Source organism: Hyla sarda, chromosome 4, assembly GCF_029499605.1.
Source record: "Hyla sarda isolate aHylSar1 chromosome 4, aHylSar1.hap1, whole genome shotgun sequence".
Lineage (NCBI taxonomy): Eukaryota > Metazoa > Chordata > Amphibia > Anura > Hylidae > Hyla > Hyla sarda.
Window position 1 is genome coordinate 187945599 of NC_079192.1, and position 14109 is coordinate 187959707.

General features: G+C 45.9%; 1 long non-coding RNA gene across 2 annotated transcripts in view; it reads right to left on the minus strand.

Moving 5' to 3' along the window:
• LOC130368824 (uncharacterized) overlaps nt 1–14109 on the minus strand; it is a 47600-nt gene that overhangs the window by 14618 nt on the left and 18873 nt on the right. The window lies entirely within an intron of this gene.

Consider the following 14109-nt stretch of genomic DNA (forward strand, 5'->3'; position numbering starts at 1 on the left):
AACTTTGTGTCCACATTGGGCCCAAAATGTCAATATTTTGTGTGTCCACCATTGTTTTAAAGCACTGCCTAAAGCCTCTTGGGCATGGAGTTCACCAGAGCTTCACAGGTTGCCACTGGAGTCCTCTTCCACTGCTCCATGACAACATCACAGAGCTAGTGGATTTTAGAGACCTTGTTCTCCTGCACCTTGCGTTTGAGGATGCCCACAGATGCTCAATAGGGTTTAGGTCTGGAGACATGATTTGCCAGTCCATCACCATTACCCTCAGCTTCTTTAGCAAGGCAGTGGTTTTCTTGGAGTTGTGTTTGGGGTTGGAGGGGGAATAAGAAAATTATGGAAATGCTTCATTTTAACAGGTGAAAATAATTGGATGAAGCTATGTAAACCTTGGTACCCCTTGGTGCCTTTTCTAGTGTTTTTTTTAGATTTGGGCACAATTGTTTGCAATAAAAAGATAATCTGGAAGGTCTAAAAGTGATACTTCTTCAGAAAGGGTTCTAATGTAGAGTTCTCAAAAAGCTGTTCCAGAATCATTGTTTGATGGGAAAGTATTGAATAAAATAGACATGTCATAAGAGCTGACAGGGCTCCTATAAAAAAAAAATGTCCTGCTCATACAGCAAAGGTTATGGTGAAACTAAAATTAGACATTTACATGTCCTATATAAATGAAGGATGGTTGAGTCCTAGGCACAGATGAAAGGAAAAGGAGTTGGTAGATCACATTTGATGGCATTTCAATGCTATCCCTTTACAACGGCAATTCCACAATTAGAAGCCGGTCCCTACTCTAGACTGCATGCAGAAATGTCTCAGGTTAAAAACAACAAACAATACATTAAAGGTCAAGGAGAAAAAGTAATGAAACAATGGGATAACAAGCACAGGATACAAAACCCAGAGGGAGACAAACCAAAATCCAGAAGTACTGAATCATATAGCAAAGGGTTAACCAAATATCAGAGCCACAAAACCAGACCATAGAATGAGATGCAGGAAATAGCTAGGAGGGGCGTGGCCTGTATGCTTGTGTAAGCGGACGTGCACTCTAGGAGCTCCCGCTGACCTGCCCCTATCAACCCTGAAAGCTAACCCTTCCCTGACGGTCTTCCTGCTTTTGGTCCCTCCAGGGTGCAGGATCGTGGGGTGCGGCTGTTGATCCGGCTCCGGAGGTTCTAAGTGGTGCAGGCAGTCTCCGGTGGCTGCAGCCTGCGGTGCTGGGTGGTGGAGTGCGGCGGAGGTCCAGAGTTGGGGTGGGCTGATGCCGGAGATCCTCTGCGAACGGGCTGTGTAGCGGTGAGCTGTGGAGGGGCCTTTCCAGAGGGAAAGAGTGGCTGCCGATGTCACATGGGGTGACTGGGCTGGAGCCTTCTGCATCTCCCTGCTCCTCGATGCTGGCTCCTTGTGCCCTGAAGGGGTTGCTGAGTTAGCACCTATATGCCCTGGGTGGGCCCCTGCTGGGACTTGTGGTGCTCTCACTGTCTTCTGTGGACTGCCTAGCCCTCTAGGGTGTACCCTACTGGCTACCCCATATAACTAGTGCTCCTCTACCTGCTCTCTGTGTGGCCCTGGCCTGCTGGGACTTGTGGTGCTTCCGCTGCCTTCTGTGGACTGCCTCATCTGCTGGGGTGCACCCCCCCCTGCCTGCTCTATAAACCTAGTTCCTCTCCACCTGCTCTCTGTGTGGCCCTGGTCTGCTTGGACTTGTGGTGCCTAAGGACTGATATATCTATAGTGGTGACTTACACTCCTTGGCTATGTTTCTAGTGCCTTTCTACCTGCGCTTTGCGGGGCCCTGTCAACCATGGGTCACAGGAGTAAGAAATCCGAACAACATGCTGAAGCCTCGCGGCCGACCTCTGCTGAGGAAGCCTCTTCTGATGATGGGTCCTCCAGTTCGTGAGGCCCTTCTCACCGGATCCTGGTGCTCAGACCCCACTTGCTACCAAAGTTTACTACCTGAGCCAGTTCTCCAGACCTCAGGACCGTCCTAGGGGTGATTCTTCTGATCCGTCTCTTTCACTGTTTGAGGGGTCTCTGACTCCCCAGCAGCAACAGTCTGCTGAATGGCCTATCTATGATGCTACAGCTATGGACCATTGGTTCTCGGAGCTATTGGCTGCCTTTACCTCCAGTCAATTCATTATGGTGACTAAAGTAGATGAACTGCGGCAGGAGTTTGTTATTCTGCGACATGTGACCCAAAAGATATGTGAGCACACTGAAGAGGTGGAGCGTAGGGTCTCTACGCTGGAAGATACTGTCCATTCCTTGCTGGAGTGGGTTGACTCTCTTCAATGCCAGTTTACAGGAGTTTTGAGCCATATGGATAATACAGAGAACTGCTTGAGGCTGAATAATATTCGTCTTGTGGGCCTTCCTGAAAAGGTGGAAGGGAATGATCCTGTGTTATTCCTTTAAACATGGCTGAAGGAGATTCTTCCAGTGGACACCTTCTCTCCTTATTTCTCCATTGAACGGGCTCATAAAGTCCCAGCCAAGCTCCTCCTCCTGGGGTCCTCCTCATCCCTTCCTGGCATAACTTCTACACTTTAAGGACAGGCATGCTGTTCTTTGTACGACTCAAGGGGAGGTCATTTGCGATGGGAGAAGAGTGTCTTTCTACCATGACTTTTCAGTGGAGCTCCGTAAGCAGCGGGTGCTGTTCACTGAGGTCCAATTGAAGCTGCGTGCCAAGGGCTACCGCTACTCGATGCTGTATCCTGCTCGTCTGAGAGTGGAGGACAGGGCATCTACTAAGTTCTTCACCTCTCCGACTGAGGCCCTTCATTGGGCTGATGCAGCCCCCCTGTCAGACCCCCGGATTGAACTGCCTGGACTGTCCTGTTCATGGCTGCTCTCCCACATTGTCTCTTAGATAGCTGTTAGGGAGTTAGGTTTCCTTAGGGTCTCCATATGTTCCAGCTCTCCTAAGGCCTCTAGGTAGTATTCTTAGTTACCGGACATTTTAGTTTGTGGTGGGGTGGCGGGAGAGTTCTTTTACTTGTAGTTTAGGTTTACTTGGAGTCTTCTGGACGCCTCACAGTAGTTGTATTTAGGGTATAGGTCTGCACTGTGTTAGGGCGTACATGTTTTACTATGTCCCATTTAGTGTTAGACAGGGAATTCTTGGGAATGTTTTGGCTATGCTTTGTTTCATTTGTTTATTTTTTTAATGTCTGTGCCCTGTCTGTCTTTACGTGGGTTGTGTTGTGTGTGGTCCCGATGCTCTTTCCTTCCTTGTCCTGGTCCTCCTTTGCTCCTTCCTGCTTTTCTCTATGGTTATCTTTCGTGATGGGGACCCTAAAAGTTGTTATTTGGAATGTCCAGGGGCTTAACTCCAAGTTTAAGAAGGCATTATGTCTGGACTTTGTGAAACGTCAGTCTCCTCACATTTTCTGTTTACAGGAAACCCATATTACGGGCCAGAAGGTTCTTGCCCTGAAACGTGCATGGATTGCACGGGGCTATCATGCCTCCTTTTCTAATTATGCTCTGTTTTAATTGCTAAGTCCTTGCCATTAGTTGTTTCCCATTCAGCCTGTGACCATTTTGGGAGGTTTGTCATATTACACTGTTCTATTGGTTCCTTTTCCTTTGTTCTTGTCTCCGTTTATGTGTGTGTCCCCACCATTTCAGGTCTCTTTGTTGGAGTTGATTATTAACAAATTGCTGTCTTTTTCCTCTGACCCTGTCCTTTTTATAGGTGATTTCAATATGGCTCCTGATCCTGTGCTCAACCGCACCACTGCGGCTGACCCTGGCTCCTCCTCCTTTAACACTTGGCACCTGGCATTGGGCCTGACTGATCTCTGGAGATGGAAGTATCTGAATGCATCTTCCTTTTCCTTTTACTCTGTGCCCCATAGGTCCTTCTCTCGCATTGATTTTGCTCTGGCATATATTTGCACTGGGAGTATAATGCTTCTTATCTTGACCCTTTAGTTCCATGGGATGCATATAAGGCCACAATCAGGGGTGCCTTTATAGCGTATGTAGCAGGCCAACAGAAAATTAGGTCAGCTATGGAGCGTAAGTTGCTGCAGGAGGTAGGTGTTTTGGAGGCGGCATATATTAAAGATCCCTTTCCTGATAATGAAAGGGCGTGGGCCAAGGCTCCGAGGTCTTTGTTGGTGGTTCAGAAGGATAGGGTCCACTTATGGTTGGCAGATAGGGAGGCTGCTCTTTTTGAGTTTGGGGATAAGAACCGGAAGCTTTTGGCCTATTTAGCGAGGGCTAATCGTCTTGACGCCTCTATTCCTTGTATTAGGGGTGGGGATGGTTCTGTGGTGTCTGGCCCCCAGTTGATTAACTCTGTCTTCAGGGACTTTTACTCCTCCTTGTATTCTGCCCCTCCTAGGTCCTGTCAGGGAGAAATTGTGTGTTTCTTACAGGAGCTGTCCCTTCACAAGCTTAGTTGCACTCATGCGGAGACGCTGGACACTCCCTTTGGAGTTGAGGTGGTAGAGCAGGCTATTTGTGATCTTCCCCATGGGAAAACCCCGGGTCTGGATGGGATGATTAGCGATTGGTATAGGATGAATGAGGAGCGCTTGGCCCCCATACTACTATTCCATTCGATGGCTGTTGAGAATTCTCTTCCAAATTCTATGAGGGAGGTGTTGATTGTAGTGCTTCCCAAGCCTGGAAAGGACCCATTACTGCCTGATTCTTATACACCCATCTCCCTTTTAAATGTTGATATTAAGATCCTGGCTAGAGTTTTGGCTACTCGCCTACATGGTGTCATCTCCTCCATCATTCATCCTGACCAAATGGGGTTTATGCCAGGTAGAGCTACTGACGTGAATGTGAAGCGCCTACAATTCAATATTGTAGCGGTGGGGGAGGGTTTTCCTACTGGAGTGGTAGTTAGTGTAGTTGTTTATAAGGCCTTTGACTCTGTGGGGTGGCCCTTTTTATGGGAGGTCCTGGGTGCATTTGGGTATGGTCCCCGATTCTGTGCTTGGGTTCGGTTGTTATACGATAGCCCTAGGGCACGCATTCGCACTAACTTGGATGTTTCTGCTCCATTTCTCCTGGGTCGTGGGACGAGGCAGGGGTGCCCATTATCTACATTTCGTTTTGCGCTTGAGGTGAAGTCTTTGGCAGCAGCCATCCGTAATGACCCTACTATCTGTGGCATCCCCAGGGCATCTATTGTAGAGAAGGTTTCCCTTTATGCGGATGACATGTTAGTGTACTTGGCAGATGCGGAAGGTTCTCTTCTGTCTTTAATTGACCTACTGGACCGGTTTGGTCCAATTTCGGGCTTATGGGTAAACTGGGCTAAGTCCTCTTTAATGGCACTTTCACCTGGGGTTCTTCTCGCCTCCTTTATTCTGGCCAGGGCGCCTCCTTTATTCTGGCCAGGGTGCAACTGGTCTCCCGTTTTAGATACCTGGGGGTGGAGGTTACTGCATCCTTGACAGACTATCTCTCCCTGAATTTGGATCCGCTCTTATGCTCCACTGTGGAGCGGTAAACTGCCTGGTCCTCGCTCCCTCTGTCCCTGGCTGGCAGGATCAATATCTTCAAAATGATTTACTTTCCTAAATTCCTGTACTTTTTCATTTAGCCCTCTGATTCCCCCTAAGAAATATTTTAGTGTTCTATGTGGTGCTCTGGGATCCTTCTATTGGCAGGGAAAACCTCCCAGACTTGGTCAGTCTGTTCTCCAGGCTCCCAAGCGACATGGCAGCTTAGCCACCCCTGATGTATTTAACAATTTTCATGCCTCCCAACTGGTCTATGCAGCGTGGTGGATCGACCTGGATCTCTCGAACTTGCCAACTGCCCTGGCTTGAGCGCTTATGGGTTCTTATGAAGCTCTCACTAACTCACTCTACAGGTATCACTCTCACTCCTCTTTTCTTCCCCTGCAAACTATAGCTAAAGTGTGGTCCGTGGTGTCAAGCAAATTTCCACAACCTCTGGTATCTCCTAGAGCACCCTAGTGGGGGAAGTACATCTAGTGGGGGAATTTTTCTAACCTGCATGGGTTACAGGAGGCCTGCTTTTGGGGTTCTCATGGAGTAAAATTTGTAATCCACTTGTTTGGAGAGGATCAGGTTTTCTTATCCTTTTTGGACATGAAGGAACGTTATAGCATCCCTGGAAATGGCTTTTATAGGTATCTTCAGCTTTGGCATGCGGTTCAGGCGTAGTTTGGCTCCCTGATGTTTACTCCTGCATTTTCTGAAGTGGAGCTTCTCCTGGGCACCACGGATCTTTCTAAACCCCTTACTCAGTCTTATGCTCTCCTCCAGTCACTGAGGCCTAGCCCTTTCTCACAAGCCTTTCATAAATGGGTGGCTGATGTCCCGGATTTATTACTCCACTGTAGTTAGTAGTAGAGATATGTTGATCCAATCTAGATATGTCTTGAGGTTGTATCATACCCCTTCTAAACTGAAGCGTACAGGTGTTTCCCAGTCTGATCTGTGTTTTTGTTGTTCTTCAGAGGTTGGTACCTTTTTGCATGCTGTTTGTGTCCTGTCATTGCCTCCTTTTGGAGGGAGGTGATGGGGTTTATGGCAGATAATCTGGACTTCCCTTTTCTACTCACGCCTGCGGTGTGTCTGTTGAGAGTTATCAATGAAGTTGTCTCTAGTTCAAATAGACGCCTGAATCGCTTTCTTCTATTCTTTGCCCATAAGGTGGTAGTGATGTCATGGAAGGATACTTCTCCTCCTTCACTATGTCCCATTGCACCAGGCACTGTATGTGAGTCGTAAGTGCCCTAAGAAATTTGACAGGATGTGGACCCCCTGGTTAGATTGTCCCAGTAGGTCTCCTACAGTTTTCTACTGTTCTTTCAGGGAGGGGACTGGGATTTTGGGGGGGGGGGGGGGGGGTTGGGGTTACCGGGAAGTGTGCGTGTGTGATTGTCTGTTTATGCTGGGCTTTCTCTGGTTGGGTCTCAGATGTACCCTCCCTTACTGCTCACGGATGTTTTTATATGTATTGCTCCCTGTCATTATGGTGGCATTGGTCTCTGGGACCTACGGTGGCTGTTGTTTCTGTTTACCTTGATGGTAATGTTTGTTAATTAAAATGCAAAACGAAACAAATACTTAAAAAAAAAAGAAAGGAAATAGCTAGCTACAGAAAAGATTCTTACACGAGCAAAGTCTGAGACGACATTGCAAACTTATATAGCCAGAGCTAGCAGGGTGTCTTAGAAGTGACATCTCATTGGTCCGAGAAACACAAGACATGATAGGCCAGGGCGTTGCCACAGGAACCACAAACTTTGCTTCAGCCAAAGACTAGAAAAGTTTAACCCATCGGGCAAAGCTAGGTCGAGTCATTACATACGACATTTCATTTTAGAAGGAACACAAAATGTAAAGTTGCTGCTGGACATGTACAATGTATAGATGGACTGTGGGCCTTCAAAATAATTTTCTCTGCTGGTCCCAAGGAACCTCAGTCCATTATTCCTCAGAAAGTTCCACCATCATAAGCTAACAGCCCAAGTGAAAAGCGGCAACATCTGGAACACTAGTCAAGTGCTGTGCTCATGTACCAGAAATAAAGATATATATATATATATATATATATATATATATATATATATATTTACTGACATTTTATTATATAAGAGGGGTATGGAAAATACTAATGGATGTTTGAGGAATACAGATTCATCTTATAAAGTGAATAACTCTATAGGAAATGATGGAAAATACTTAAGTTCATCTGTTTTGTTTTCGTTCATCAATCAACTAATTGCACAAGGGACCAATCCTTTAACCTATTCAACTTGTCACTGTCATTAAGTGACTTTGTTCCTATCACAATCTGACCCTTTGTCAAATTAAACATGCCACTTTCATTAGGGCAAACTGATATTAACTAAACCAGACAGGACTGCAACACAGCTTTGTGCCATGGATATGAGGGCAAGTCAGCTAACAAAAAAATGCTGCATTGAGATAGTGAAAGAGAATTTTCTGATAAAATGGATGTGAAGTTCCAGTAAAAATACAGCAGGAAGGCTGGATTGTGTATTGAGTGTTTAATGCATTTTAAGTAGATTTTCAATGCAAAAAATTTTCTGGAATGCTCAGCATGTGGTGGATGGGGTCTTTTTTCCAACCATAGACTTCAGTAGTAATAACATAAAAAAATAACTGCAGCAGGGGAGTTTTCCTAAAAATATGCCATATTTCTAAATGTAGTCATAAAAATGAATCGTGTGATTGTAGAAACAAGGGCTGTGAAAAGGTATTGATTTATATGCTGAGTGTCAATGAGGGCCAATGCAAGGATTTTTCTCTACACAGGCGAAGGTGCTTTTTGGTTGGGGGGTTGGGTAACGATGGGTAAGTAATTAACCTCCACTAGGTAGATGCCCCCAGTAGTTAATTAGATAATCCCCCCCACTAGGTATATAGATAGGTAATCCCCCCCTTCATTAGGTAGATGCCCCCCTGGTAGATAGATAGGTAATGGCCCCAGGTAGGTAATGGCACCCGGTAGGTAGACGGTGGAGGTCGATTGGCTCTTTGGTAAATAGTACAGAGAGATAATGCCAGAAGGGGGGTAGATAATGCTGGTAGGGAGCTAGATAGTGCCAAGGTAGGTATAGTGTAGGTAAGTAGGTAGATAATGCCGGTAGAAAGGTAGTTAAAGGACTATTTCAGCACAAAATAACTTATCCCTTATCCAAAGTATAGGGGATAAGTTAAAGATCACGTGGGATCTGACCACTGGGGCCCCGGCAGTCTGCAGGAAGTGAAGTTTCGTCCCCAGCAGGAAGCCGCGGCAGACACGCCCCCTCCATGTATCTCTAAGGGGTATGTGGAGGGGAAGTGTCGGCCGCCATGTCATGCAGGGAGGGAACGCCCCCTTTCCAGCATACTGCCACGGCCCTGTCCAGGAGATCCCGGGGGGGGGCTCAGCGCTTGGATCCCCCGCGATCTATAACTTATGCCCTATCCTTCGGATAGGGGATAAGTTATATTGCACTACAGAACCCCTTTAATTAGGTAGATAGTGCTGATAGGCAGGAATATTGCAGGTAGGTAGGTAGTGCTGGATAGTGTTGATAGGTAAGTAGGTAGATAGTTCTGCTAGGTAGGCAGACAATATGTAAAAAGGTAGACAGTGTGGGCAAGAAGGTAGGTAGGTAGATAGTGAAGTTAGGAAGGTTGATAGTGAACGTAGGTAGGTGTATAGCCAGGTAGATGTTCAGGCAAGTAGGTAGGTGTACACGCAGGTAGATAGTGTAGGCATAGGTAGATAGTGTAGGCATGTGGGTAGGCAGGTAAGTAGGCAGTGTAGGTAGGTAGATATGTAGGTAATCCCTCCCCACTAAATAAAAATCCCACGTACTTTTCCTTCAGGCTCATGCAGGGTTCTTAGGAAGGTCGACAACACAAGCACTAGCTGCTCAGAGCCACAGGAGTGCTGGGTCCCCGTATAGGATATCATGGGGGGTCCCAGCGGTCGAACCCCCCGCAATTCAACACTTATCCCCTATCCTGTGGATAGGGAATAAGTTATATTTACCTCTGCAGATCTCCTTTAAATTAGATGATCTGCAACAGCGCTAGCGGGGAGTTCTGTTGTAGGGTAATATAAACTGCGTGGTTATGGTCAAGTAGAATGTCAAATTATATGTTCCATTTTTTTTTCCAAGTGAAAACCTCACAACCAAAAAAATATTTAAGAACATGATATACAAGTCATACCTCCATGCCAGTTTCCCTGACTAGTGTGTCTAGTACAATTGTGCTCCAGACTCTAATGTCCAGTGGTTTATTGCCCTGTGTTTTCTTTTCCTAGCCCATTGTATTCAATAGGTGTACTATTATCTGATGTATAGGGGATTGATTTTCTTATGCTCAATGGTTTTGCATCATGATGATATATTGAGGCTATCATGAAGGCCAAAGATGGTCCAGTTCTCTGCTTGGTAAGAGATTCTAAAGAAATGCTAACTGGGAGTTATTTAAAACAATTGCATTCATTAACCCTTTTAGGATCAATCTATTTTAGGCCTTGATGTCACCAAGAGTTATAATCTCTTTTTATTTTTCTGTTAATGTAGCTGTATGAGGGCTTCTTTATTGTCGGCTAAGTTGCATTTTGTTGAACAAAAAGCTTTATTGCTAACTTTGTAGCTTTTTTTGGTAGGGGGGATGGAAAGAAAATAGTTCAGATATCGATTTTGACCTTTTAAATTGACACTGTTTTCCATTCATCATAAAATAACATGGTACCTACGGTATATTTGGTACAATTACAATGATAGTAAATGTACACTGCTCAAAAAAATAAAGGGAACACTAAGATAACACATCCTAGATCTGAATGAATGAACTAATCGTATGAAATACTTTCATCTTTACATAGTTGAATGTGCTGACAACAAAATCACACAAAAATGATCAATGGAAAATCAAATTTATCAACCCATGGAGGTCTGGATATGGAGACACACTCAAAATCAAAGTGGAAAACCACACTACAGGCTGATCCAACTTTGATGTAATGTCCTTAAAACAAGTCAAAATGAGGCTTTGTAGTGTGTGGGGCCTCCACGTGCCCGTATGACCTCCCTACTACACCTGGGCATGCTCCTGATGAGGTGGCGGATGGTCTCCTGAGGGATGTCCTCCCAGACCTGGACGAAAGCATACGCCAACTCCTGGACAGTCTGTGGTGCAACATGGCGTTGGTGGATGGAGCGAGACATGATGTCCCAGATGTGCTCAATCGGATTAAGGTCTGGGGAACGGGCGGGCCAGTCCATAGCATCAATGCCTTCCTCTTGCAGGAACTGCTGACACACTCCAGCCACATGAGGTCTAGCATTGTCTTGCATTAGGAGGAACCCAGGGCCAACCACACCAGCATATAGTCTCACAAGGGGTCTGAGGTTCTCATCTCAGTACCTGATGGCAGTCAGGCTACCTCTGGCAAGCACATGGAGGGCTGTGTGGCCTCCCAAAATAAATGCCATCCCCCACCATTATTGACCCACGCCAAACCGGTCATGCTGGAGGATGTTGCAGGCAGCAGAACGTTCTCCATGGCATCTCCAGACTCTGTCACGTCTGTCACAAGTGCTCAGTGTGAACCTGCTTTAATCTGTGAAGAGCACAGGGAGCCAGTGGCAAATTTGCCAATCTTGGTGTTCTCTGGCAAATGCCAAACGTCCTGCACGGAATTGGGCTGTAAGCACAACCCCCACCTGTGGACGTCGGGCCCTCATACCACCCTCATGGAGTTTCTGACTGTTTGAGTGGACACATGCACATTTGTGGAGGTCATTTTGCAAGCCGGATGGAGGTCATTCTGCAAGCCTCTGGTAGTGCTCCTCCTTGCACAAAGGCAGAGGTAGCGGTCCTGCTGCTGGGTTGTTGCCCTCCTACGGGATCCTCCAGGTCTCCTTATGTACTGGCCTGTCTCCTGGTAGCACCTCCATGCTATGGACACTACGCTGACAGACACACAGGGCTGGCGTTAGGGCGGGGCAAACCAGGCAATTGCCTAGGGCCCCCATCCCCCAGGGGGCCCCCTGCCAACTGCTTATTAGGGGGGGGGCAACTGTTTTAAAGTGGCCGCAGCGCCGGCTGCTTGTTAAAGATTAGCAGCCCGGCCGCGGCCACTTTAAAACCGTGACCAGCGGCGGGCCTTCTGCTTTTTCTATTTTTCATATTTCCTTATCTGGCCGCGCTCGGCAGGCTCACGTAATACGGCTGCTCTTGTGGGCTGTGTAGATAATATGACGAGTGACATCTCCTGTGGCTTCTCTGCATGGCATCAGGGACGTCACTCATCATTTCCTGCAGTGCCGGCCGGACTGCTAAACTTAAGCAGCCGCGGCTGCAGGAAATGATGAGTGACGTCCCTAATGCCATGCAGAGGAACCGCAGGAGACGTCACTCATCATATTATCCACACAGGCCCCAAGAGCCGCTGCATTACCTGAGCCTGCCGAGCACGGCCAGATAAGGAAGGAAATATGAAAAATAGAAAAAGTAGGGGGAGAGGGGGGAGCAATGAGCAGGGGAAACTATACTGCACCTAATGTGGGGGAACATACTGCCAACCCAATCTGGGGTAACATAACCTAATGGGGGGAACTGCAACCTAATGTGGGGGAAAATACTGCCTAACTAATGTGGGGGAACATACTGCCAACCTAATGTGGGGGAACATACTGCCAACCTAATGTGGAGGATCTATACTGCCAACCTAATGTAGGGGAACATACTGCCAACCTAATGTAGGGGAACATACTGCCAACCTAATGTGGAGGATCTATACTGCCAACCTAATGTGGGGGAACATACTTCCAACCTAATGTGGGGGAACATACTGCCAACCTAATGTGGGGGAACATAACCTAATGAGGGGAAACTGCAACCTAATGTTGGGGAACATACTGCCTACCTAGTGTGGGGGAACATACTGCCAACCTAATGTGGGGGGACATACTGCCAACCTAATGTGGGGGATCTATACTGCCAACCTAATGTGGGGGAACATACTGCCAACCTAATGTGGGGGATCTATACTGCCAACCTAATGTAGGGGAACATAGTGCCAACCTAATGTGGGGGAACTACAATCTAATGTGGGGGGGGGGGAACCATGTTGCTAACCTAATGTGGGGGAACTATACTGCTAACCTAATGTGGGGGGAACTATACTGCCAACCTAATGTGGGGGTACTATACTGCACACCTAATGTGGGGGAACTATACAAAAATATAAAATTGTACTATTCTGAGCCCTATAACTCTTATTTTTCTGTATATGGGGATTTATGAGGGTAATTTTTTGTGCTGTGATGTGTAGTTTTTATCTGTACCATTTTTGTTTTGATGGGACTTTTCAATTGCTTTTTTAGGTATTTTTTATGGTATTTGAAGTGACCAAAAATGTGCACTATTAGGACTTTTGGGGACCCTCTTTTGATTTTGCCTAGGGCCTGGCTAAGCCTAAAACCGGCCCTGCAGACACAGCAAATCTTCTTGCCACAGCTCGCATTGATGTGCCATCCTGGATGAGCTGCACTACCTGAGCCACTTGTGTGGGTTGTAGACTCCATCCAATGCTACCACTAGAGTGAAAGCATCGCCAGCATTCAACAGTGACCAAAACATCAGCCAGGAAGCATAGGAACTGAGAAGTGATCTGTGGTCACCACCTGCAGAACCACTCCTTTATTGGGGGTGTCTTGCTAATTGTCTATAATTTCCACCTGTTGTCTGTTCCATTTTCACAACAGCATGTGAAATGGATTGTCAATCAGTGTTGCTTCCTGAGTGAACAGTGCAATTGACTTGGAGTTACATTGTGTTGTTTTTGTTCCCTTTTTTTTTTTTTTTTTTTTTTTGAGCAGTGTGTATAATTTATATTTCACTACTTTTGCTATAATATAATTTATGTTTTTTGCACAATAATAAAAAAAAGGTTCTTATGTCTCTGCAGTAAAACCTATGGAAATTTTTTTTTTTTATGCCATTCACTATGTGATTTTAGTAAGGTGCTACCTTTTATAAAAATTCTGTTTATCATGTTTCTTAGTTACAATTGTGGACTTTATAAAATAATCATCTTATTGTTTCTATAATTCTCAAATACTTTTTCCTGTCTTTGATAAACTGACAAGCAATCTATGAGGCTGCAGAATAGACATTTAGACATGACAGGCCAGGTCAGGCCCCCAGCAGCTATCTGTGATCACCTAATGCAGAGACGCTGGGGAGCGCCCTCCCTCTGTCTAATCGCTAAAATGCAACTGTTACTATTGTTATAAACTAATTCAGCCACAGACACTGCATTGTTATGACACAACTAAATATTATATTTTATTGCAATTGACAATAGACAGACCCCCCCCCCCATTTAACTATCTTAAGGCCATGAACACTTTGTAGAAGGATGATGCCACTAAATGCTGTGTGTGTGAAACCAACCTTATGAAAATTTTTGAATAATTCTTAGGAGTGGACAGTAATGGATGCGATCTACCAGCCCTAAAGGTCTGATAACAAGGAGTTTACTCCTCTAATGCCAGACCCAGATACTCAAACCTATAGAAAGGCAACTATACAGGACGCAGCTTCATTCCAGGGTTTA